Source organism: Pipistrellus hanaki, assembly GCF_964339955.1.
Source record: "Pipistrellus hanaki genome assembly, chromosome: 20".
Taxonomy (NCBI): Eukaryota; Metazoa; Chordata; class Mammalia; order Chiroptera; family Vespertilionidae; genus Pipistrellus; species Pipistrellus hanaki.
In genome coordinates, this window is record NC_140522.1 from 6,253,826 (window position 1) to 6,279,540 (window position 25,715).

Genomic DNA, 25,715 nt, shown 5'->3' on the forward strand with positions numbered 1-25,715 from the left:
ACTCAATGTGTCACCTTAAAAAAAACTTTCTTAACTTCATTGACCTCATCTGGAGAATGGGGGTAATCACAATACTTTCTTCATTGAGTTTGTTCAGAAGATGAAGTTTATTTTGGGGACATTTGCCATTATCTTATCACTTACAGATGTTGAAGGCAGAAAACATGTCACAGGCCCACCAGGTCAGTGGCATCTGTCCATCAAGGCTGGTCTAGCCCATCAGAGGATAAACCCTGGTGCTGACAGATCCTGAAGTATTAGCATTGTATAACCCTGAGGTGATATTTGCTCAGTTCTCTTCTTCCAGGAATAATGACTTTCCAGTTACCCCAGAGAACTGTATAACTAACATTTTCTCAATGTCGATCCAGTTTTAGTATTTGTGTTACAAAGTCAGTACATTGCACTTGACCATGAGTCGTGCAAGCATGTGACAGAGAGATTCTAAAAAATGTCGCCAGAACATGGCTTTGGATTCAACCCCTTTAAACTGAAGACCACTAATTTCTGAGAAGCTTTCTTATTTTCCATTGACAAAAAAAAAAAAAAAAAAAAACCACACACACCCTACCGTTTCTTTTTTTTAAGTAGGCAAACCATGAAATCCAAACAGGAGTCTCAATGAATGCAGCAGGCTGGCAAGCCTCTTTGTATGGCTCTGAAGCCTCTTGCAATATTAGAGGAACTAATGCAGCGGGAGCCAGAGAAGCTTACAGAATGCACCTGGCGAGCAAGCCGAGGGTCCCCTCTCCCTCTCCCTCTCTCTCGCATTAGGACAACAAGCGGGCTCAGTTCTCTTGCCAAGGGCCGCTCCCCTCCACCTATCCCGTTACATTAACATTTGTGCTGGCATTCATTTTCTGCTTGTTATCCGGAGTGGGATTGCCACAGTGAAACTTTGGGGTGGTCCTTCCTGGGTCCCCCCCACTCCTGCTTTGCCTGAACTTGCCTCATTCCCACATACATGGAAGCTAAGACTGATCAGACTCTTTGACCCCACAGTGGGATTGGACTGTTTCTTGGAGAGGATGAAATAAAGGAGGCAGGAGGGAGCAATGTTATGTCACTCTCTCTACAGTATTATTATTTTTTACTGTAAATTTGAAAACCACTGAGAGCAGACTATTCTAGCCCAAGCCCCGGCTCCCACCTCCTCATCCTCCCTCCACTGGAGTCCCCCCAGGTTCTCCTCTTTTCTCACTGTTTTCCATCCCAATGACTGGCACAGGACTCGGAACAAGTAGGCGCCACCTATGGTGTTTTGAACAAAATCAATGCCTGGCACCTCGCAAAGGGAGACAGAATGTTCAATAGGTTTTATGAGCTCTCAGCCCTGTAGGACAATTCTTTGGGGGGAGGAGGCGCTGGGCAGGGGGGGCGGGCAGAGGGCAAGGAAAACCCTGATTATCTTCGAAGGCATCTCGGAGCTTTCAATGACTTTGTCTTGGCCTGGGAAATTACTCACTGGGTTACAGGGCTGCATTGAAATCAATGCCTTTTATGTCCTACGGTGAAAGCAATCAACAAAAAGGAGGAAGAATAAATCTGTAGTTATTTCATTCTTCGGGAACTGCTCGCTGTTGTTTTCATGAGTCAACGTGACTTCAATAGCACAAAGGAGACGCGAGGGCTGAGCCCGGTGGAAAGAGTGAAAATGATCACAAGCCACATCAATTCTTCTCTTCAATCCCAGCTACCGAGTAAACTTTCTTCCCCACGGGGTATGTGGGAACGAGGCAAGTTGGTGCCTTTTGGCCAAATGTCTCTACAATGTCTAAGCAGTCTTGCTCTCTCCATCCTCTTCTCTTCAAAAGTCAAAGTGAAGGGGCGGGGAGGAGAAGAGAAATGGTAGGCAGACTGTCCAAATCCAATGTGTGAAGTTTGATTGGATTGTATTCCACGCCCCCCCCCCCCCAAAAAAAAGGCTAAAAACAATGTTTTGTTGACAATTTAAAAATGTTGAATATTTTTAAAACATTTATAATGGATGTGGATATTTGATGATAGGAAAGAAGTTGTAGTCTTCTGAGACGTGATAAAGGTATTGTGGTTGTGTAGGACAGTGTCTCCTTCCTCTGGCTTGCTTACAGAGCCACCTTCCAGAGTGATCATCCAGGGCACATGTGTCAAACACAAGGCCCGCGGGCCAAATCCAGCCCACCAGGCCTTGCAATGTGGCCCGCACCGCACTGTCATCACTGCACTCCGCTGTCAGTTTATGACATTGTCAGTTTATGACTGTTCAGTAAACCATTCGGCCCGAGATTTAGGCTGGATTTTAGATTTTGGCCCCTTCTCTGATTGAGTTCGACACCCCTAATCCAGGGATACTCTTTCAAGAATATTCCTCAGGTTGGGAGTCTGTCCATGACATAGCTTTCCCAGTAGCACCTGTAATGCTTTCATTCCAAAGCTGGTGTTACTTGGCGTTGCCATGTCAGCAAGACTCCTGGGACCTCTGTATGATAAAATGGAGATAGCATTGGCTGCCCAGCTCACCTCATGTGGCAGCTATTAATGAAATGAGAGATACAGGCATGTTTGACCTGAAATCTGCCCAATACACACACACACACACACACACACACACACACACACACACACACACGTGCACACCTTGAATGTTTACTTACTCAGCTGTCTCAGTCATCATAAGTAGAGTTTGTCATTTTATATAGGCACCTTTCTTATATCACATTCATCCTGTTCCATTTGATTTACAAAAGTTTTTGGACTTTGAAATACATCTCTGTGAAATATTCACGTTTATTGATTCTCATTTTTCTTTCTTAACCATGTTTCAGGTTTTCTTACCCACTTCATAATCCTGGAGTTTTCCCACAATGACCTTTAGCAATGAGAGCAATGATGCGTGTGTCCATTTTGGAGTTGAGGAAGAGCAGGAGGGGTTTCACGCCTTGTCCAGGGCAGGGAACCCTGCTTAGTGGTGAGGTGGGTCCTAAGAGTCCTCTGGTTCTTTCCCTCCTCCTGCTGCAGGCTCTCTTGCCTGTGTTCTCTACATGTGCACAAATCAGCAAGCTGGTCCTGTCACTGTTCCAAGAGCATTTGTGATTTCGTCAGGGGCAGGGTGGGGACATACCATGAGATTTCTTTTACAGCAGCTGGATTGGATCTCGGGGGGCCCTGTTGCCAGAGCCCGTCCCTCTTTTGCTGTGTGGGGTTGTGTAATACCTCTCTTCAGCCCCACAGCCAAACACCAGCTGGGCGGGGGGAGGAGTGGGAAGAGGGTGGGCGGTATGGAAGCCCAGCCAAGACCAAGACAGTGTCAAATAACAAAACCAAGTGGACCAACCAGGGTACTATAGGCAGGAAACATTTTGGACTGTCTTTAACACAACCTCATAGTCTCTATCATTTTAGAAGAGGCATTCCTAGGAATACTCTATTGGCCTACTCTTGGTTTGGATGTTATGGTGTTGGTTCTATTCCTATTATTTCCAAACTGGTTTATTTTAATAACATGTTTGCCATTGTGTAAACAAGGCATTTGTGGTCAGAGGCTCTTGTTTATCTGAGTGTAAATATGGAGTTTTCTTACCCATGGTAGGTGGTCAGTAAATGCTTCTGGATGGTGATGATGATAACTAATTTTGTGAACTATTTTATAATTCCATTTGATTGTGATGAAAATTTCCAAATTTAATGCTGCTTATGGTGTGGGCTTCTAAAAACAATGTAGCTATAGTGACAGTGGTTGTGACTTGTGGTTGAATGACCTACAGTGGTTGAATATTAGAATGCCCAGGTGTTCTTTAGTGACCAAATATCGGTAACTTGAACCATTATGTATAAAGGATTATTCTGTCTTTGTGAAGACCAGTTGTTCCTTATTTCTGATTGGTTTCAACATTCACCATGTCCTTCTCATGTCTCTGCCTCCTTCCAAATCCTCGTTCCAAACACATAATCATTTGAATTAACCTTCAAAGATGACAATGTCCTTTGTGCTTTTGGTAATATGAATCTCCAACTCCAATCTGCTTTTATCAACATTTAAAATATTGTTTTTTGGTAAAGTTAAACACATTTGTGATTATATCTAACCTCATGCAGGTTCCTTTAAACTACAGGCTTTACTTTCTGGTCACAAAATTCTAAAGTATAAACCAGGTTATCTATCAAAATAAGTAATGAGTGGGAAAATCATGATAGGCCTTAAAATCCAAGTCAAATAATGATCATGGTGTCTTATATTTGTCAAACAAATCTTGTTTGTCTTTATTATTTATTAAATAGATGTTTTGATTTTCATGGACAGTCTCAATAGTGTATCTGTTCATCAAAAAGACTTAAGAGTCTAGTTTATAAAACTCAAAGTCCTTAGCCTGACCTTCAAGGCCCTCCACAGTTCATTCTGAACACACTTTTGCCAGTCTTCCCTCTAAAAACTCCTGTACCTTGGCCCTTTCTGCTTTCCTGTCCTATATGAGATCCTCCCCACGGGCTTCACAGTTTTCTTCCTAAATGCTTTCACTCACCCCATTCATTTTACCTGGAAGACATTCCCACCTCTTTCTTATCAAACGTTATTCATCATTCAAAATCCAAACCACTTCCCACCTTGATCCCAAAGACTTCCTAGGACATCAACAATCTGTCTCACAACACCCAGTATCCCAATGTCTTCATACTAATTTCCAAGGGTTCAGGGATTTTCAAAATTGTCTCAAACATTTATTCTATGGCAAAACCTGCGTACTTAGAAACCCTAGGCATCAAAACCAACGTCCTTCGCCAAGAGTTGCCAAGCTCTTCCTCCCGGAAAGAAGCCATGCTTAGTACAGGAATTACACTTAACACTAATCTGTTTGGAACCCATTTTATCAACTAGAACCACAAGTAAAATGTGTAGAGTCCAGGAATTTTAACTGCAGTAATCACACTGTTTTGCAAGTTTTGGAATGGCGCAAAACTGCAAGTAAACAGACCTGAACCGCCATAAATTTTCTCCTTTAGTCATCTTCTGTCTGCTCCATCCTGTTCTCGTACACCCATGTTATCAGTCATCATGTTTGTTGTTGTTGTTTTGCAGGACTATCACATAACAATATTAAGCTGGATGCTGTCGATCTCTTAGAAGTCTTTGGTGGCAAGCAACAGGGACCAACTCAGTCTAACTTAAGCAAATGAGAATTTGCTAGAAAGATGAGGGCACACACCTGGATAGAAAAAAAACACACAAACAAACTAAAAAGGGACAGACACCAGAGTAACACAGATTCTTTCTGGCTTTCAACACACTGTTGTTTGTGTCCACGGGTTAGGCATATATGTTTATTGGCTCATCTTTTCACTTTCTTTTATCCAATCCCTTCACCCTTCCCCTCTGCCATATCTCTATCAGTCTGTTCCTTGTATTCATGCCTCTGGTTCTGTTTTGCTTGTCAGTTTATTGTCATTGGACACCACCACTGGGTTGAGATGGTACCAATCATTTTTTTTTAATCCTTGTGTCACTCCATTCTTCAACCTCACGAGTAAGAATGCAGTTGGATCACCATAGGTCATAGGCTCGGCCCTGAATATTCTGTTTGATGGTCTCACAAAGACAGAACTCAGTGGCAGACAAATCATTCTCCAGAATCAACAGAGAGAATGGTTGCTGGGCATGAAACATCGCATGATCATCACATGAAACATCACATGATCATCACATCTTAGAAATTTCCTAGCTAAAGAAGCTGACAGACAACTAGAATACATTGACGAGAAGAAAGACCCCAAAACCCTTTTGAAAATGTTACTATTTATATATTTTTTCATTTGCTGAGGCAATAACTTTTTTTTGGGGGGGGGGGGGTGGAGGGTAAAAGGGTGCCCAGCTAGCCTGTGAGAATACCCTTCTCTGACCCAATTTCTGAGCTCTTTGAAGGCCTAGCTAGCTATCTTTGCTTAACCCACTTAAACTTCTGGTTGCCTCTTCTTCCTCTGCAGCAGGCTGGACTTACCGTTCCCCTTCCATTAACCTTTTAGTTCAGCTGCTTCTTGTGTCTGTCATCAGCTCCAGGAGATGCTGATTGCGTTGGGAGCCTCTGGAAGAGGGGATGAGACAGAGAAGCACCAGGAGATAAGGAGACCAACGAGGAAAAGATTAAAAACCTCTCAGCGCTAAGTACTCTCAGGGCAGAGTCCTTCTGCAAACCTTTGCAATTGTTGGCTTTGGATGGGGGCGGATGAATCAGTTTAGATAACTCAGGAATGGGCTTGAACCTTTGCCCAGACCTCAGAATGAACCACTGAAAAAACCTCCCCGCTTTCCCAAATTAAGACATTGAGAAAAACATTGAGAGTGAGTTTCCCTTCCTCTCCCATCTCTGAATCCCCAGGGGATGGTTGGGACCACAAGGCAGTTTATTCATAATAATGGATTAGATTTTCAGTACACATTCCCCTGTGGCCATTTTGATGTGTCACAAATGCATTACAAATGTTAAGTGCTGCAATTAATCTCCCCCAAAAAAGGGAGGGAGGGGAGGTCTGCCAGCTGTAGATTCTAGTGATTTCATTTGGTTAAGCATTTGTTATTATTTTCAGCTTTAGGATGTGTTTCCCCAAAAAGTCAGCCAGTCATCAAATATTAATTGAGTGTGTATTATTTGCCAAGCTCTGAACTTGGCACGGGGTGAAGCATATAAACCACAGTGCTGCCCTCCTAGAGTTTCTAAAGAGGTTCACGCACCAGCTAAGCGATTCATTTACTTAAATATCTAGCAACTGAACAGAATACAGAACCCATTCCCTCTTCATATTAGTGTTCCATAGGTGGGACAGTACAGTGGAGGGAATATAAAATCTAAAGTTATTTTTTTAAAGTATGTTTTTATTTATTTCAAAGAGAGGAAGGGAGAGGGAGAAAGAGAGAAACACCGATGATGAGAAGCATCTATTGGCTTCCTCCTGCATGCCCCCTACTGGAGATTGAACCCTCCATCCAGGCATGTTCCCTGACTGGGAATCCAATGGGTGACCTCCTGGCTCGTGGGTCAACACTCAACCACTGAGCCACGCCAGCTGGGCTAACTGGTTATTTTTTGCACTAACTCATTGATGGCCCAATTCTTCCCTCCAGGACCAGGAACTATTGCCATTATTGCTATTACTGCTCTTAGAATTAATGGGAGTTTAACGAGGTGACACTTTCAACTTTTCAACCTCATTTGACTTGAGAATCAGCACACTGGCAGTATCCATTCTGACCTGCCTTCACGGAGCTAAAATAGTTATGAATGATATCTGAAGGAGCTTGAAACAGTGCCAGACCCCAGAGGATGGCTTTTGGCAGTCAGTGCTCACACCTCTCATTTCCTAGTCCACACGTTGGAGGCAAGCAACTATCTGTTGTTCGGATGGAATCCAGCTACTCACATTCTTCCGGACTCTGCTCAGACACTGTTCCTCTCAGCACCTATCTCATCTCGTTCAAAAGAGGAAACATCTCTATAAACTGCTACCAAATGGGGGAAACTTGGGTTCCTAGCTTAAGGAGCTATTATCTGTGACCTTATTTATATACTGGGGAAATTGTACCTTTTAGAGGTGACTGAATTGATCTCTACCTTCGTGAAGGGTTGTAGGGAGGTCATTTTAGGAAGTTTGGTTGGTTCGTTGGTTTGTTGGTTGGTTGCTTGGTTGCTTGGTTGGTTTATAAATTCCATAAGCTTCTAGAGCTCTGTTGTAGTTGGTATTTTGTGTTCCTCCTTCAGATTTTATCTGTAACAGTTCAAAAAGCTGACCAAATGACAATGACAATGCCAACATTTGATTTGATTCAAATGCCTATGTTTTATTTAAGGAATTTTAGTCACTTTATTACCACTTCAGTTCCCTAATGTACTGAGCACCTGCTGTTGAATTCACTGCTATGGCTTCAGGACAGAGAGGAAACACATCGACTGCTGTTCATGGGTGAATGTGAAAGAAAAAAACCTATGAGCACAGTGACTCATCCTGTTGGCCGAAATCTAACTTCTTTATCTAAAAGAAACAGAGCAAAACAACAGATTTACTGGGAAGGGCTAGGTAATATGACAGGCAGGACAATTAATGTAAAACATAAGCATTCTAGAATTTGTGGCCAACCTCTCTTCAATCCATTTGAGCTTTTACAAAAGATGGAGAGGGGAGCCTTTGGGTTCATGGAGCTCCTGCTTTCTGTCTGGCAAGACTCCTGGAGGCAAAGGAATAATGAGGACTTCAGTTGAGAAATTCGAGAGCAGGAAGACAATAAATTCAGGAAAATATAATATTTCATCCAAGTGCCCTGTCACACTAGGAGTCGGTAGAAGCAGAACTCTGTCTTCTGGTGGTTAAGTCTGATGGTCTTTCCACTATGTGACTCTTTTTAGCCAAATATTTTTCCTTAGATAATATAAAAGTAAACTCTGGCCCAGCTGGTATGGCTCAATGGTTGAGCATTGACCTATGAACCAGGAGGTCACGGTTTGATTCCCAGTCAGAGCACATGCCCGGGTTGCAGGCTTGATCCCCAGTAGGGAGCATGCAGGAGGCAGCTGATCAATGATTCTCTCTCATCATGAATGATGTTTCTATCTCCCTCTCCCTCTCCCTTCCTCTCTGAAATCAATAATTTTTTTTTTAAGTGAATTCCATCATTCTCCTTTCTGAATTTCTAATCAATAAACTCCAAGAGAACGATGTTTTGCTCTTTGGGGAAATGTATCCTTGACAGGGCCAGCGTGTTTAAAGGCTTATCAAGGCCATCAGATGTCTTAATGTAGGATTCAGAAAATGGACTCTCCCAAGCCACCTCACTGAATGTGTGTTCCCATTAACTCACTGTTTCCGCTCATTGACAGCTGAGCTCCTATTGCCAAGATCTCTGCAAATGGCCTTGATCTTTGGCTCAAGGGTCAGTTCAAAAGAGGATCCGGAAAGAGGGGGACAGTAACACCCCAGGAAGCTGGAGACTTTGCCCTCAGAGGACAAAGTTCGAGGCCATCATGAGGAATTCATACAGACCTTCTAGCCTAAGTTTGATGAGTTCTTTATATATTTTGGAAATTAAACCTTTGTCTGAGCTACTGTTTGCAAACATCACATCTCCCTTCTGGTTAGCTGCCTCTTTGTTTTGTTGTCAGTTTCTTTCGCTGTGCAGAAGCTTTTTAGTCCCATTCATTTATTTTTATTTTTATTTTTGCCTTTACGTACTTCCCTTGTCTTTGGGGTCAAGTTCATAAAATGTTCTCTATGACCAAGGTCCATAACTTTGGTATCTCTCGATCATGAAGAAACTACATCTTCTATGTAGTTTCTTGTTGTTTCAGATAATTATTTTTTAAGTGTTTTCAAGATGGTGGCACTTTATTTCAATCCCTACAATCCCCAAACCCCAGGACAGAATGTAAATGTCTTGGGCCCTTTTTTGGCTATCCAAATGTCAAAGACAGAGTAACAATCCCCACACCCAAGGATATGCCCTTGACAATCAATACTCTCTAGTGTGTTTCTTCCTTTTGACTCTCTTGGGCCAGAAGGCATTTTGGTGGAAACTTATTAGAATTCCTTGTAGTTAAGGTTTGCTGGGCAGAAGCTGTGTTGTCCTGGCTGCCTGAGTTTCGGGGAGAGGAGTGACCCTGAGAACAAAACGCATGCAGCTGTCGGAGCTGTAAGCCTGGAATAGGCGACCGAATTTACAGTTCAAGACCAGATGTGATCCAACGTGTCGACAAAAAGCAGGGTCACGAGGTCAAGTGCCGACTTTCCAGATCAATTTTTAAACTGTCTCCTCTGATTAGGGCAATGGAGGCAGCCATACATTCTTGGGGAAGGTATTGATCAGGGAACAGATGCTAAGGTAATTTATCCCAGCTTAGAAAAATGGTCCACGAGGTATTCTGCCTGATTCATCTGATTCATCTCTCTCTCTCTCTCTCTCCTGCATATTTGAAAGCATTTTGGAGGGGAACTGTGGGAGTCATCTTCCCTGGAACTCTGGCAGATCTTTCTTAATTCCATTAATGGAAGCTTGATGCCAGGTCAAAACGCTCGGTTAAATATTATCCTAACTGCTGCCTTTGTTTCCAGCATTCCACTGGCAGGGAGATTAGAACCCAGTTTTCTGAAAACATGTGAAGCGGGAAGGAGGCATTCTGTTTTTCTTTGTCCTGGCTGTTATCTGGGAGGTTCTGGTCTCAGAGTCCTTGCTGAGTTGTGCTGTCCTGCATGAAAGAAGACCGGGAGGTAAATCCCAGCTTCTTTTCCCAGAGTCCCAGCAAAGTGCTGCGGTTCTGGACACCTTCCCGGGCTCATTCTTTTCCAAACGAGGAATCCTGAGATCCAGCCTATAGTATAAAATTACTCAAATTCCAGTCTCCCTTCCAGAAAATGGATAAAAGGGGATACATTCCGCATTGCTAAGTAGTAGGCACATGCCACTGTTCCCTCCATGGAGTGCACGTGGGAGTCTAAGTACCAACCGGTAATCTCGCGTGGTTTCCATCTCCACTCTGCACACCTGGGGGGGATGGCGCACAGAATGGGGTTCCCTGGTCCTAAAAAGAGTGGATGAGACTTGAACTGGCTGGCTCTCAGGAGGAAGAGCCAAGCAGGTTCATTGTGAAATTCCTTTATGAGAGATTTCCCAGGGGAAAAAGCAATGGGGAACTAAATACCATTCTGAAGTTCTTTTACGGATGCCAGTGGGGCTCTGGCTTCATTCTTCTATGACATTCATTTGCACAGCAGACGCAAAATAACTGTTAAATTTTATAGTAAGAAAATGATACTGTTCTTTAGCATCTTTCTACTCATTTTGCTGATATGACCCAAATCTAGTTCTTCATGAGCCAACATGAACACAGGATGAACGTGAAGAGCAGTTCAAGGTTTATAATTGAATCCTGTGTCTGTACCATTGGTATGAAGGGCCTGCGTCAGGGATGTTCAAGGTCAAAGGGACTCATGCTTCACTTGGCATTATGCCCTCATCCTTATATCCTGAACGCAGTTTTCACAAACATGGAGTCTGCAGTGTGCACAGTGAAACTAAGAATTCCACAGGAGCCCAATTCCTTACATCTTAATTTAGACAGATACATACACAGAGAGGTATAACATGATGTGAATAAGTATGTATGACAGTATTGGGATAAACAGGGACCCTCAATGAGCACTGAGCCAGCAGCTCAGCCTGAGGATGTCAAGATTACTTAATCCAGGAGGTGCATCTAAATGAGTTGTTGGATGGTGAATAGTGGTTTACCCAGCAGAGAAGGAGAGGAGGGTGTGTGAGGATTTGAACATGACCCCAGTGACCTTTGCTCTCCTATAATCTCCTTCCATTAAGTGTGGGTAGTACTTGTGAATATAATGAGATGTGATTCCCATGATTATATTATTGGTAAAAGGAACTTTGCAGCTGTAATCAAGGTCCCTATCAGTTGCAGTAATCAAAAGATTTTTCTGGGTAGGCCTGGTGGAATCACCTGAGCCTTTAAAAGGGATTGGGACTTTTCTGGAATCAGAGAGTTTAGAAGGGCCTGTAGATGGGGGGCATGTGTCAAGGACCTGAGAGAAGCTTCTAGGAGCTGCTAGACAGAAGGACCAAAGGAACCTGGGTTCTCAGCTACAAGGAAGTTAATTCTACCAACAACAATAACTGAAAACCTATCAAGATCCTCACATAAAAATAAATGGATGTAAGCAAACTTACACGGGGTATAACAATGGTTTAATTCCTCTTGTGCGTGTATATACATTCTGTGTTCACAGCATAGCAATTTGGCTGATTCATGACACTATTTTCAGGCAAAGTGGATAAAGAATACATAAAGTGGAACTCCACCATTCATCTTATCTAATCCCCTGCCTGTAGACAGAGCATGTTATTATCCCCATGAAGTAATAGAGGTCCAGGAGGCCGACTCACCTGCCCTCAGGCGATCAGCAGAGGGCAGAGTGCTCCATGCTTCAGCTCCCCGATTCGCCTGTTATTTCCTTGACAACAGGCCAGGCAAATGGTCACACTGGGAAAGGTAGGAGGCCTGGGAGCTACAAGGACAGGGTCACAGGAGAAATCCCGGGGATGGGAATTCCCCCAGATAAGTCTGGAAACAATGTGGTTCACCCAGTATTTCATTCTGAGTCTTTGTCATATTGAATATCGAGTCTATTGTATAATTTTACCCAATTGGAAAACATCTCGTTTCTTAACATGGAATAGCTAGCTAGCTTTGGTTCAGTCCCAACAGTTGTACAAAACAGACTCCGATGCAAACCTAAAGAACTATGTTCCGTGTTGCTGTTGTATTGTTTTCATTAACCCAGAGTTGAGATTTAATTGTGCTTCCGGTCCTAGCAACACTTGTGTGCCTGCTGGCATAGTCCCTAGAAACCCAGATGTTGCATGTTAATAACATGATAACCATTACTGTCGTGGCTTCCTATAGCATTTTTTTTTTTGTTTGTTTGTAGATGATCTTTAAAAACAAATAAGAAAAAAAGCTTCATTATTTTAGGTCCTTACGTAGATGAAACATTTGTTTTTGCACTTGACTGTTGTCAGAAACACAGTGGTTGAAACAGAACAGAATGGCCCATCTCTTGGGGTCCTCCCGGGCCCCCTCTGAAGTGCCCAGAACATGGTGCAGAGCAGGGACATGCCACACGGAGGGGACTGATCAGGATCCGCCTCCTGGAAGTAGGGTGAAAATATGTTCACTTCTGCAAATAATACCTCTTGGGTTTCCACTTATATTCAAACCTTTTGAGGATCCTGGGGAAATACCGCAGGAGCACTGCTTCTGTTCCCTGTGAATCGAGGATTTGTTGCGCTGGAAAAAGAATCCATCCTGTGGGGGTGTCGACGGCAGCTGGCAGGGTACCAGGAAGGGGGAAGGATTACAAACTGGACCCTGGGCCCTGGCCCCAGTTGGATGGGATTTCAACGGAGTGTGGTATTATTTTTCCTTTATGTTGAGCTGCCTTTTGGTTTTCTTCTCTGTTGGGATGTGAGGGAGCTCACTCGGCCCAGGTCTGTGCCGTCCATGTGTCTGAGAAGGGCCCCATGGCTGTCCACTCTAGACGTGCGTCATTTTCCCAAGGCCCCTAGGAGCCCGTCGGCGTTGATGGTATTCCCAGGTGTACTAGGAAATGGTGTGTTCGAAACTCTAGAAACTTTAGAAAGGCTTCTCTTTGGTGGATCATGCTATTCCTGGGGAGGACTACGGGATTTATAAAAGCAATCAACATTTTGGACAAGATTCCAATATGAGGCAACACAACCAGCTACAATCCGGTCTAACCCTAACAGAACGTTACATCATCATCCACTTGGGAATTTGCTGTTTACATGTGTCCGCTCCATCATGTTTTAACCCCATCCAATTGGCCACACACGGGAAAAGCTCCCAATCACTTCCGTGCAAGCACAGTGTGCAGGAAGAGTCTTGCTGGGTGCCAGCTCTGCCATGGAGCTCAAGTGCCCTGACAGTGATTACCACATCTTTCCCAGGTGCTGACCTGACCTCTGGGAGAGGCTCTCCCAGAATCCCACAGAGCTACCATCCCTCAGGCTTCTTGCTGAGATTCTGCAGAGTCATGCCTCTGTCAAACATAGAAAGAACCACACCCGATATCAGGGACTCCTTTTATTCATAACCTGGCCTTACTCTAGCTGTGGCCTCAGGTTACTAGGATGGCTGGTAAGATGTTTCCTACATCTCATAAGATCTGGGTGATTGGGTGAGAGATATCTGATACAGTTTTTGAGATGTTGCCAATTGTATGCTGTCCTGCAACTCTCCATGGTCACCTGAAAATCCAGACATCAAATCCTATCTAATAAAAAGGTAATATGCAAATTGATCATCACTCCAACACATAAGATGGCTGCCCCCAGGTGGTCAAATATGACCACCCCCATGTGGACACAAGATGACTGGCAGGGGAAGGCAGTTGTAGGCTATCAGGCCTGCAGGGGAGAACAGTTAGGGGCGACCGGGCTGGCAGGGGAGCAGTTAGGCATCAATCAGGCTGGCAGGGGTGTGGTTAGGGGGTAATCAGGCTGGCAGGCAGAAGGGGTTAGGGACAAGCAGGCAGGCAGACAGGCAAGTGGTTGGGATTCAGCAGTCCTGGATTGTGAGGAGATCAGGCCTAAGTGAACACTTGGACATCTCTCGAGGGGTCCCATATTAGAGATCGTGCAGGCTGGGCTGAGGAACCACCCCCTTGCCCCCCCCCCCCCCCCCCCGTACATGAATTTCATGCACTGGGCTTCTAGTAGCCTTTTAATGGTGGTGTTTTTGAGAAACTAAAGATAGGAGGCCTGTAGGGCAAAGAAAGAAAAGAGAGAGAAATAGCTGGAGACCATGAGACATAGAGAAGAGATGGAGAATTCAGTGGAAGCAAGAAATGATAGGAAAGCGACCATGAGGAAGATAAACCCTCAAATACTTCTGAAGTGTACTGAGTGGGGTACTAGAATCCTCAGTAGGAAGCATGGGGCTGCAAGCTCATTTTCTTCAGTAACTGGGAGACCCTAAAAGCTTAGAAGATGAAATCAGACAGGCAACAGATATGTAGTTTGTCCTTCTCTATTGTTCAAACCTTTCGCCTCTCAAGTCCCCAATGCCAACGTCATTTCCTCCAGAAACTCACCTCCGCACCTGGGTCAGCATGAAAGGGGTTTCTCTGAAGATGTTCTGCAAAGTTCCATGGACAGGAGCGTTATTCCTTGGAGGGTCGAAGGTGGGATGGGCAAGGACCTTGTGGGCAGCCCTACACAATCAACAAGTCACCCAATTTTGCATCATTCCAAAGTAAAAGCATAATTGCATGAAAAGTGTCTTTCATGGAGGACAGGTTGGTTTACAGAGTGTCATCATGGCTTTGAAAAGGATCATGGATTCATTTCATTATTTCCCCTGAAGGGAAACTTGAACTCTTCCTGTGCCACGGGGCACTTCCCCTCACCCCCACCCCATCCAAGGGTGTTCCCAGCCCACAGTAACTTCTGAAAGATGACCCTGCATTCCACAGATGTCAGATTATAAATATACAGCTGACCTTTTTGTTTTTTTCCTTTCAGGAAAGAACTCCCCATTTCACCTTCCTGAGCAGTGGAATCCGTGGCTCAGAAACAGCGGCTGCCCATGAGCCGTCAGCTCACAAATACATTCCATGGCTTATTTGCGGAGGGAAGTGTCCTCTACCTCTTGACCTTTCAGATAGCTAGTGAAAGCAAACAGGTAAGCCTTTCCTTTTTCTCCTTCTAACTAAACAGGAAGAAAGTGGTCCCTCCCTGGCTTGGCTGGGAACCAAACGCAGGGGTTTCACGGCCATTCCTAAAGGATCAGGGCTCAGATGACGGGGACAAAGTCCTGGCCTGATCATGGCCAAGGTGACACTCAAGGTCTTCCTAGAAACCACAGCAACCGGGGCTTCTGGAAGGGCGTGGCCAGGAGAACCCCGATCCATTCAGTTTTGTGTGTACTGTAACCTTGCACCTTTCTGCCTGTAAATCAGCGCCGTTTGAACGTTCACCACATCCTTTTTCTGTCCGGGCCTGTGAAACTGCTTCCTTTAATCCAGCAGATAGATGCCTGTGGTTTCAGAGCTCTGGGATGTTCCATTCCGGGAGCCACATGCGTGTGGTTAGTTAATGACCTGGTTGTCTACTGAGGTTTGTGACCAGGGATTGTTGCGAAGCTCTACCTGACTCCTTTCTCCTGCTGGAGAAGATGAGACCATTCTTACCGTATTAGTCATGCTGGGCCTTTTCTTCCTTTTTCTTTTCTTTTCTTTCTTTCTTTCTTTTTTTTTTTTTTTTTTAGTTTTTTTTTAATATGACGCAGGAAATGTTCCTCTCCAAGAGCACATAATTTGGCCAATAGCAGCTTCCTAGGTTCTGGGCCACCTCACCACCTCCCGTGAGTTCTCCAAGATAAAGTTTGCAATAGCGCCGTTTTAGCGGTGGGAATGTCACCACGTTGCACAAACTCCAGGCATGCCTTGGCATCCCAGTCACTCTGCAAATATTTACTGAGCAGAGTTCACTGGGGTCACTGGGATGAACTGGACGGTTGTTATTCCTCATGCCTAGAATTTACCATGACCCACACCAAGTCACACAAGCACTGTTTTGTTCTTCAGCGGGCATTTGGGTATTGAGTGCTGAACACAGCAGACCAGGTAGTACCACTCTTCTTGGATTAAAGGGTTGGCGATGGCAGTAGCAATGGAGTTGGACACGCGATCCAGGTGGCTGCTGTTTGGGGCTGAACTTGACCCCTTTGGCACTGGAACATCTCAATGCACAAACCAGGCTCCCAGTGCTAACAGCTTCACAAACAAGACCAAGTTCGACTGTCTACAGCCTGTCAGATAAGCAATCCAAATCTGAGGCTGTCTACGTATTTCAAAAGCCAGCTGAAAAGCAGAGGGTAAAGGAGAGAGGTGTCATAGTGGACACAAAGCTATTGGTTTGTCATTGGTGTGTCATCCGTGATGATCAGCTTTATGAGTCAATTTAGCTATGCGGTGGCAGCAGTCACTCAGCCAAACTCCCATCTACGTGTCGGTGCGAGGGTATTTTGTGACGTGATGAACATCTGTAGTCGTTGGCTCTATGTAATGGAGATTTCCAGATGTTCCGAGTGGCTCTGCTCTAAGTCATTGAAAGGCCTTGAGGACAGAACTGAGGTTTTCCTCTGGAAGCAGGCAGTCCACCTGTGGTTTGGAGCAGCAGTCACCAACCGGTGGTCCGTGGAACACTGGTGGTCCGTGAGGTCCGAGAAGTTGGAGACCACTGGTCTGGAGCATCACTTATGCCTGAGAGTTTCCAACTGACCTCCTTGCTAGCCTGCCCCACAGATTAGGACCTGCCTAGGCAGCCCATAATTGCAAAAGCCAAATGCTTACAAATGTAATAAATATCTCTCTCTCCCCCCAAAAAAGTATACTCACTTTGAATGATTATAAAGTCAGTATTTATTAACATACAGTTCATTTTCAAAATTAAGTGAATTATTAGTTAAAGTGTGTATTCAATTTTGGGGGACGCTCTATGTATTTAACATAATATGTTACATATAATTTACTTATATATGATGAATACATTATGTTATATATAATTAATATTATTAATATATTGCTGTGTATTAATATATCTCCTCCTGGTTCTGTTGCCCTTGGGGCATATACGGATATATCTTCTCATCATTAGCCTAGGCCCTAGACCACCAGCTTGATGATTTTTTTTTCTTTTTCACTGAATCAAATATCAATGCCCAAAGATAGTATGTAAAGTTAGCAGTGACCCTCACAGCATGTCAACACCAGAACTATACAAAATTTTCCATCTGGTCTCAACACAAAAGCCAGAGGTGTCCTGCTAAAACATGGATAAGATCTCATCACTTCACCATTTAATAGCCTGGCTGATTTCCTCCCACACTCGGTCAATGCCAGGGTCTCCGTGTCAGCCTGCAGACCTGCAAGATCCAAGCCCTGCTCAATACCCAAGGAGGCATGTCACCCTCTGGCTTCTGTGCTCCAGCCACACTGGACCTTTCTCTTCCTCATAGAAGCCAGTCACATGCTTTATTCAGGGCCAAGGCTTTATTTCCTGTTACTTGATCTTCCTTTCATTATAGCCCTTATAACATATTCCATATTCACTGCTCTGCTCAAAATCAATCTCCTTTAGAAGGTAAAATTCCATGAAAGCAGGGACTTGTGTTTTGTTCTCTGCTGTGTGTCCCCAGTACACCCACAAATTAGGTAACCTGTTGATATCTGTTGAATGAACGGATGGATGGGTGAGCTTCATTCAGTGGTAAAGTCAGCCAGATATGGAGGTGGGTGTCATTTAGGTAAAAAGATTGTGCTGGATTTCAATTTTCACTCAGGTATTTTTCTCCACATAGATACCGTTTCAAAGGGCATTGAATTGCTATTGAAATGTTTTCAGTTGCTTCCCACCCTGAGCTATAGACACCCTATTGGAGAATGATCTGAATTTTCCAAAACAGCTTGATACTTTTCTACAGAGTTCCCACATGGTATAATCTGTTTGTTTTTTTAAAAACAAAACAAAACAAAACATTTTTATTGATTTCAGAGAGGAAGGGAGAGGGAGAGTTAAAAACATCAATGGTGAGAGAGAATCATTGATCAGCTGCCTCCTACACGTCCCCTATTGGGGATCAAGCCACAACCTGGGCATGTGCCCTTGACCAGAATTGAACCCAGGACCCTTCAGTCCACAGACAGAAGCTCTATCCACTGAGCAAAACCAGCTAGGGCCCACAGGGCATACTCTTGAAGAAAGGGTATTGTTTCATCTCATGTCCATGTACAGTGAGCTCTGGAACAGCCCATAATTTTACACTGAATATTGCCATCCTAAAGGATCTCAGCATTCCACCATTATTTATTAGTTCCTACATTTATTGCCTTTTTTCAAAGCTCAAAAAACAACAACAACACACAGGTGAAACTTAAAACAGTTCAATTAAACATCAGATGGGTGGTTCTGATCAAGCTGGTGCAGCGCCAGGGCATTCCGAGATTCTCAAATAGCATAATCTAATTAATTTTTTTTTCTAGAACACAGAGGTCATAAACACACGGTAATCTGAAACACTCGCCGCCCTGCCAGCTGGCATCTTCTGGTTTCCAGCTTCCCTGCACTGTAATTTTGCTCCCCGTTGTGAGAAAGCACGGATTTCTCCATTTTGGTGGATTGTATTAAGTTGCATGCTATTCAGTTGAGGTATTTTTTAATGAACTGATTACACGTTGGTTAATAATAGAACATTGCCTCAACCGTCAACTGTCGAATATCCCTTGTAAAGAAATTACTTCAGTCTTGCAGTAGGAGGGCTTGGGAATAGGATCGACCTGTGAAAACAATATGATTACCCAGCAGTGAGTTTATTGAGTTATAAATTAATGCCTCTGGATTGGAGTAACAACATCCACAATAACAGTGCCTACCAAACACAAATTTACATGTTTCCTACCAAAATAATGTTTTCTATTGATGCTGTCCCTGTTTAGCAGTGGGTAATAATGAAAAGGTCATGGCTGGTACTGGGTAGGCTTATAGCTTTGAAGGTGGTAGAGCTGGTTCTTTCTACAATGTTCAAGTTAGCTCCTAATTCTTCCACTTCTAATCGTGGATCTGATGGACCTCATTCCTCACTGTGCACACATCAGTGGTGTTCTTGCAGACAATAATGAGCTTCCTTTGAAGGCAGCATTTGTCTTCCCAGATGTGCTAGCTCTGGACCTGTTTGTCCTTAGCGCTGTTCCTCATCCTCACCTGCTCTGCTGTGCAGAAAAATCCGTCCCCCTGTGGGCTGGTTTCCCAGCCTCCAAAGTCAGCTGGCTCCTGACTGGGCTCAGACCTTGGGAAAGAAGCTCTTGCAGGATATTGGGGGTGTACTTAAGGGAAGACTAGGTCAGGGCACCTCTCTCTGTGCTTCCGATAGCATTTTTCGTAGCAGCAGCGTCTCTCCTTCCCGCCTACTACACCCCCCAGACTCCCTGCATCCAGCTCAGAGCTGACAGCCTCTTCTTGCCTTTGCTGACTTCTGGGTTGCCTCGCCGTCTCATTAGACTTAGCTTTTCTATCACCAGCATAACCAATCCCCTACATTGCTGTCCTACTGCTCTCAATATTCAGTGGCTTTTATTTCCTGATAAAACCAGAGGCTGGGTCCATGTTTCATTCATTTCAGATGCTGATTGCTCAACAGTTTTATGACATCCTTTGAAGCAGGATCGCCTACAAGATGTTTTCTCTTCCCCTTTGAAAGAGCATTTTGGATTTGAGAGAGGAAGAGGAATGGGGGAGGGTAGCTGTTTATAAGGCATTAGCTCACTGTATCCGGAGTCCCATTTTTCCTGCACAGCAGGGCACGCATTCCTGGTGAGGTCATACACACCTGGGGACATGATGTCATCTTGCACATTGTGTTACAAACAGGTTTAATAATGCATTGTTGCATCTTAAACCTCGAGGTGGAGTGCTCCCCTCCAGCCACCAAACCCAGGGCCCATCTGGTAGACATGTTAGCCGGCGACCCCAAGAGCCCAGCCTGTTTCTCCCCGTTGAGATAGAGCAGAAATGACTCCTGCAGATTGAACGCTCAGTTTTATGACACAGCAATGATGTCATGACTGTGTGTGTTTTTTCTGTTTCTCTTCTTTCTCTGCCTTTTTTTTTTTTATTTATTTCTCCTTCCTTCCTCCTCCCCCCCTCCTTCCTGTGCTTCTCGAACCTTCCCTGAGATCCAGTAGCTTAAAAGAGGGACTTATGCAGGAAAATGGCTGGCATTTTTCAGCCAAGCAATTTGGAACCTTTCCTGTCACCTCCCTATAATCAGTCAATAATGCCCCTATAGGTTTCATTAAGTGCTAAACAACTACATCCATTTCCAATCTGAAAACTATAGAATCCTCCTTGATTCTGCTCTTCTCTCCCCATCTCTGTCCAATCATAATGTGCTCATAGTCCTTGTTCCCAGTTTTGCTACCTACTACTGCAGCCGACCCCAAACATCCCTAGCCACACTCCTGTTTCCAGAATTTTCCAGGAACGTTCTCCCATCTCTTCTGTTGTTTGCGTTGTATAAAAATTACCAGAGCGCCCAACATGGAATATAAAGAACAGGAAAGAACCCCTGCTCCCCCACCCCACTACCCCATCACACAAAGCCACTTGACTAGGACATGATTTATAGAAAGAAGAGAACTTCAATATTGACAAGTTTTTATTAATATTATAAGGGAGATAAAATATAAATGTAACCATGTAATAAGAATCAGAGATTCTTTTTTAAAGGAAGGAAGAAATTTTTAATAGAAGAGAAGTTTATGAACATAATAGGCCCAATGCGAGTAATTCAAATTCCAAAGGAGAGGAGTTCCAGAAAGAATGGAGACATCGAGAGGAACAATAAGTACATCAATAAAATTATTTTTTAAAAAGTTTCCAAAATGGAAAGACCAGATTAAACAGTTTACCGAGTACCCAGTAAAAGAAACAAAAATAAAGCCACATGAAGGCAAATCACTGTGAAATTTCAATAAAGAAAAAAGATCCTGCCCTAACCAGTTTGGCTCAGTGGGTAGAATGTTGGCCTTCAGACTGAAGGTTCCCAGATTCAAACCCGGTCAACTGCATGTACCTTGATTGTGGGCACATCCCCAGTAGGGAGTATGCAGGAGGCAGCTGACTGATGTTGCTCCTTTACCAATGTTTCAACTCTCTATCCATCTCCCTTTCTCTCTGTAAAAAATTAATATAATACATTAAAAAAATATCCCAAAAGTTTCCAAAAATGGAGGAAAAAATAGGTCTATACAATGGACCAGGATCAGAAAGAATTTGGTCTTCTCGGCAACCCAGAAGGTCAAAAGCAATAAAGCAATGCCTTCAGAATTCTAAAGGAAAATGATTTCCAATCTAGATATTTAGACCCTGATATACAATCAAATAGGAGTGCAAAATAAAGACTATTAGGTTGACAATGTATCAATATTTCTGATTTTTTCTTGCTTCAGATTATATGTATTCAGTAGTTTATATGCACATTAAAAAATGGTAACTAGGAGAAGACAGGAGACCTGCACAGTAGGAGACCCAAAGGGGAGAAAAACAGCAGACATGTTCAGAAGGGCTATGCAGGGAGATTCCAGGATGGAGCTGTGTCCCAGGCACACCATGACCACCAGTCTGGTTTGAGCATCTCAGGAAGCTTTGGAAGAAATTCTGGAAGATGAAACTGAGTGGCTCTCAAATGGCTGTGAATGTCTGAAGAGAAAATTCAGACCAATGATGAAGCATTTGGGGTTAAATTGGTGATAAGTACGCCTAAAATAAGTATACCCTGTTTGATATGATATGGGATTTGTATACTCCCCAATACATCCATGGGCTTACACAATTCTGACTGGGAGAAATGATATATCTGAGGACTGATACACCCCAGCAGGAAGACAGTTTTCTGAGCTTCTGAATCTAGAAGCTGCCTTAGATATCTGGATTTGGGAGCTTGATATTTGACAGATAAGTTGTTGCCATCTGACAAAAACCACCCGTCCAATTAGCAGTGATGGAGAACATCACATCTCCCGAGATGGACCTTGAGGATGAGTGAACCTGGCCTTGATCACTCCCCACCTCTGTGGATAAGCTGGGAGTGCTGGTCCTCAGATTGTTCACCAGAACGATTACAATCACTTCAAAAGATGATTTTGGCTGCAAGAGTCACAAGACTGAAGAGTAATCAGCCCCTGAGCTCTTTTAATAGTAAATTGTTTGCTTGCATTTCAGCTGAGAGTGGTTGGGTTGGCCTCGTTTTAAACTTAGCAAGCCTCTCAGACTAGTTTTCCAATGCTTTTGATCTCCAGTAATCAAAGTATGTTTAGCTGAGCACTCTCCCCTTAATTTCTAAAACCCACACATACTTTATAGGAAATGTTACTCACATTGTTTTGATTCATTTACATGTTAAATCATCAAAATATTCTTTGGGAAGGGTGTTTTGATGTCCAAGAAGCCTTTTCAAGCATTTTTATAAGCTGTTTTTCTTCAAAACAGGAAGCTTCCTTTTGCCAAGAATAAACAAACTAAAAGCTCAAGAGGCAGGAGGTTGCTTGAAAACTCCAAGCCCACGAGGTTGAGTGGGTTCTAAACTTGGCACTGCACCTTCCCCCATCCTTTTGTTTCATGTGGTTCCGTGTCTTCCTCCCCAAACCAGGCCCCTACAGCCAGGCTGGTGGGGGGAGAGCAAAGAACAAACAGGAAGAGAAAATAAACATCCATTGGAGATCACATTTTTAAAATTTATTGAATGTATTGGAGGTGGCATCGGTTAATAAGATTATATAAATTTCAAGTGTACAACTCTACAACACATCATCTGTATATAGCATTGGGTATTCACCACCCAAAAATCAAGTCTCCTTCTATCACCATGTACTTGACCCCCCGAAGGTAGAAGAGGGTAAATAGGGGTAACAGATAAGCCATGCTTTATTCCCCAGGCTTTGTTCAGAGAAACCATTGACATTATGCACTGGGAAGCCGAGGCACTGAAAGGTGAATTTTTCTCAAGGTCACAGTGCAAATTCGGATCCAAGCCAAGCAACCAAGATATCACTCTTCTTGCTTGCTGCCTTATGCCCTCGCCCACAGCCCTGAGCCCTTCCCATCACAAACAGGACACACAATTCACGCCCTCCACACAAAAGATGAGCTGGTTCTAAATCCCAGATCAGCTATAAATCACCCAACCTCACTGCTTCCAAAAGCCAGAAAGCACCTCATCATGAGTTGTCAACTCTGCCAGAGAGAAGGGCCCTGCCCAGTTCTCATTCTGCTCAGGTCCCAGCAAAGTGTGAGATGGTGTGTGTGGGACATGGCGTTGTGGGTGGGCAGCGCGGAGCAACTGGGCTCCCACCCACAGGAGAAACATTGTTGGCCGCGGTCAGAATCTTTCCCAAGGACTGGCAGATTCCTTTGCCTGGTGCTTTGGTTCCCAGAGGTAGGCATCTCTGAAATTTAGGTCCATTTCCAAGTATTCTGAACACGATGCTCAAGCCCTCCCTGGCCTGCCTTTCCGAGGCAGCGGGTGCCAGAAACCTATCTGCATATTTTCCCTTTTATATCCCAATTCCAAACTTAGTTTTCTTTTTTACATTTGGCCCCAGAATCCTAGGGAAATGGGGGAAGGCAGGATCCAACAAAAAGGCTATTCAGCCCAAGTGAATCAACATTAAAAAAAAATGAATAATCATTTTGGTAAGCTTTTAGATTCGCATTGCATTGCATTGCTAAGCAATATGAACATGGAGCCAGCTTAAAAAAAAAAAAAGGCTATTTTTCTCATCCCACCCTGCACTACAAATCACATCAGTACTAAATGCTTATTTTCAAAACCATGAGACACATAGTTCATCTCTCCTCTCAAGCTGCCTCTGAGCCAGTCAAAAATTCCACCACACTTAAAATGATCAAATATGCACATTGCATTTTCATTAGAAATGTATGGGGCCTGGGTAGGCCCAGGTCAATTGCCAGAGCATGTTGTCCACCTGTCACCACTAGAAAGAAACTCAACCCACCACCCAGTGCTAAAATTATTGGGTTATTTATACCCCACCAAGCAAGATGACAGGATGTAAATACTCTTTGCACTTTGTTGCCTTTTGCTAACAGACAAATTCTCCTGCCTCTAAATCTGTGGTCGGCAAACTGCAGATCTCGAGCCACATGTGGCTCTTTGGCCCCTTGAGTGTGGCTCTTCCACAAAATACAATGGCCTGGGTGAGTCTATTTTGAAGAAGTGGTGTTAGAAGAAGTTTACATTGAAAAAATGTGGCTCTCCAAAGAAATTTCAATCTTTGTACTGTTGATGTTTGGCTCTGTTGACTCATGAGTTTGCCGACCACTGCTCTAAATGGGTAAAAGGACTTAGGACAAAACAGAATGCTACACATGTGTCAAGACAAGACTGAAGAGTTCTCTCAAAGCTATTAAAACGCCTCTAAACAGGACAAAGATTTGTATTCCCTTCATCTCCTCTTCCTCCCTTTGAAAGAGGCATCAGCTTCTACCTTAAGGTTGGAGCGCTATTGGAAAAATAATAATTGACCAGTTCTCCAGGCACATGTGGAGGAAGAGTTGCCATCCAGGGAGTTGGGGCTAATAAACTTCACGATGGCAGAGTAGATACAGACAGAGGCCATGTACAGTAAGTGGAAACCATGCCCCAGGGAGAGCTGTAACCTGCTGTATGGGAGGGGCCCAGAGGGAATGCTGTCATGGAAAGTCATCAGGACCCAAACCATCATAGGAACAAGCAAAATAGTGCAGGGAACCTAATCACAAAGCTGCTAATGTGGACCAAAACTTGATCATCATAAAGGTTCCTACCCGCTTCTACGTGACCCTCAGACTCCCTCTCTAAGGGGGAATCTGAAGTAGGGTTTCATGGAACAGTCCAAGCTGGCTCACTCAGTCAGTGTCTGAAAGTCCCTCACTGGTCTTCTCACACCTCAGTCCTACCCATGTTGTCTGTCCCAGCCTGAAGGACACCTTCTCTGGACTATTCCATTCAATTGCCACTTATCACATGACCTTTCGTGACATTGCCTGTCATTTGACTCCAAACTGTGCCATATGGAATGGGGATGGGAGAATCCATTTCCCATGATCATCTCCAGGAAGCCCCTGCATCAGTCCTATCACTGTCAGTACGGTTACGCCACCCACCCCTTTCTTTTAATTATATGAAAGTGTCTTTTTCTTAAAAAATTTATCTTTATTATTGAAAATATTACAGATGTTCCTATTTTCCCCCAATGACCCGCTTCTGCCCCTTTCCCAGGCCTTCACCACACTGTTCTGTGTCTATGGGTTACGTATACATGCATTTAAATTCTTTGGTGAATCTCCCTCCCTCCCCCTGCCCCCTCTCTCTGAGATTCATCAGTCTCTTCCATGCTTCCATGTCTCTGGATATATTTTATTCTTCAGTTTATTTTGTTCACTAAATTCCACCCCTTTGAAAAAGAGGTGGCCTCAGCCAGCGTGGCTTAGTGGTTGAGCATTGACCTATGAACCAGGAGGTCACAGTTTGATTCCTGGTCAGGGTACATGCCCAGATTGTGGACTCAATCCCCAGTGTGGGCTTTGCAGGAGGCAGCTGATCCGTGATTCT

At 43.9% G+C, this 25,715-nt stretch overlaps 1 long non-coding RNA gene across 1 annotated transcript in view; it reads left to right on the forward strand.

Annotated features, from left to right (window-relative positions):
- Positions 1–25,715, forward strand: part of LOC311614271 — a 409,943-nt gene that overhangs the window by 170,291 nt on the left and 213,937 nt on the right. Inside the window, exon 4 of the long non-coding RNA XR_014793611.1 lies at positions 15,068–15,227. This is a non-coding gene — a long non-coding RNA (uncharacterized lncRNA). The remainder of the gene's footprint in view (positions 1–15,067; positions 15,228–25,715) is intronic.